This window comes from Meles meles, unplaced genomic scaffold (genome assembly GCF_922984935.1).
Source record: "Meles meles unplaced genomic scaffold, mMelMel3.1 paternal haplotype, whole genome shotgun sequence".
Taxonomy (NCBI): Eukaryota; Metazoa; Chordata; class Mammalia; order Carnivora; family Mustelidae; genus Meles; species Meles meles.
The window spans coordinates 1,233,387-1,235,369 of NW_025721611.1; positions in this window are offsets into that span (position 1 = coordinate 1,233,387).

A 1,983-nucleotide genomic window follows, 5' to 3' on the forward strand; every position below is an offset into this window, starting at 1 on the left:
ATTATCTCTGGGTTCAGACAAATTCTCATATTTGCAGTTTTATTTGATTTATTTACTACCTATTTTATCAGAGAGAATTATTGGTATTTTAAAGTGATCATATTTACATGAATATAGTATCATTTAGTGTAGACCTTAGTTTGATTTACCATAAATTAAGAAATAAGTACATTGATTCTTGTAGATATCACCGTTGATCAAAAAACCACTTTCAGCACATTTACTACCATTTCATAAGAGATAAGAAGGTACAATACGAATTCTTTCAAGAATTCTATCATGATTTGTTTTAAATTTAGAGAGCTTCGTGGTTTTTTTTTTAAAGCACACAGGTATGTAAGTAATTGACTTACTTTTTAACATTTGATTATGTATCTATATGAAAGTTGAAATATATAAAATATACCCTTAAATTGACTTTGACAAATAAGAGTTTCCTTCGGACTTCCATAGTTAATTAAATACTGGAATGTACCAATGGTTAATTCTAATACTTCATTAGAACAGTTTTTTATTAATACTAGTTAAAATCATCTTAAGGATTTGGAGAAATATATCAACCTTAAACAATAAATAAAACTAAAAATACCACAAGATATATACCATTTATAATCTTGCATATTAACAAACGTATTGGTTTGGAGAGCTGACATTGGTGCTCCTACCATCCTATGAACTCATTTTTCTGAATAGGCTTCTTTGAATATTTTTCTGCCAGTGCATATACTTTTCTCTCATCCCTGACCTTTTAAGATAACTCCATAAAAACCTAACAGCCATCGTGAATTCAAGATGTCTTGAATTGAATTGAACAACAGGAGAATACCTGTTGTTTTATGTGTGTACTCACTTGAGAATGTCCACAGAGACATGAATAACGTGAAAATACCAATTGCTCAGCATGTCCCTAGGACAAAGTTGAGAAATGAGTTCTGATACTTTGTGGAGCTGTTTTCATAGTGGAGTTAAAGGTTAATTCATTGGACAAACAGATATATTTATTCAGACTTTTTGAATATGATGTCTCTTGTATATAAGTTGTTTCTATATCTTGGACATTACTCCCTTATTGGATATATCATTTGCAAACATCTTCTCCCAAACAGAAGTTCTATTGATTGGTCCCAGTTCTGTGCAGATGATTTTTATCTTGAGAAAGAGTAGTTCATTTTTGCTTTTGTTTCCCTTGCCTTTAGAGACACGTGTTGCAAGAAGTTGCTGTGGCTGAGGTTGAAGAGGTTGCTGCCTGGGTTCTCTAGGATTTTGAAGGATTCCTGTCTCACACTGAGGGATTTAATCCATTTTGAATGCATCATTGCAGATGGTGTAAGAGAAGGTCCAGTGTCATCCTTCCGTATGTGATTCCAATTTTCCCAGCATCACTTATTGAAGATACTGTCCTTTTTCCCATTGCATATTCATTCCTGTTTTGTCAAAGAATAGTTCTCCATAGACATGAGGGTCCATTTATGGGGTCTCTAATTTGTTGCATTGAGCGATGGGTGTGTTTTTATGCCAGAACCATGCCATCCTGATGATCACAGCTTTATTAACTGGCTTGAAGTCAGGCATTGTGATGTCCCCAGCTTTGGTTTTCTTATGCAACAATGCCCTGGCTATTTGGGATCCTTTATGGCTACATGCAGATTTTAGGATTGTTTGTTTTAGGGCTGTGAATAATTTTGAGGGTATTTTGATAGGGATTGCATTGAATGTGTAGATTGCTCTGGACAGCATATGCATTTTTACAATGTTAATTCTTCCAATCCAGGAGCATTGAATGACTTTCCATCTTTTTGCATCTTCCTCAATGTTTTGTAGTTTATACTGTGGAGATCATTTACCTCTTTGATTAAGTTTATTCCTAGGTATCTTATGGGTTTGGGTGCTATGGTTAAGGGGATTGACACCTGAATTTCTCTTTCTCCATTCCCATTATTAGAGGATAGAAAAGCAAGAGAATCTTGTGCTTTGATTTTGGAA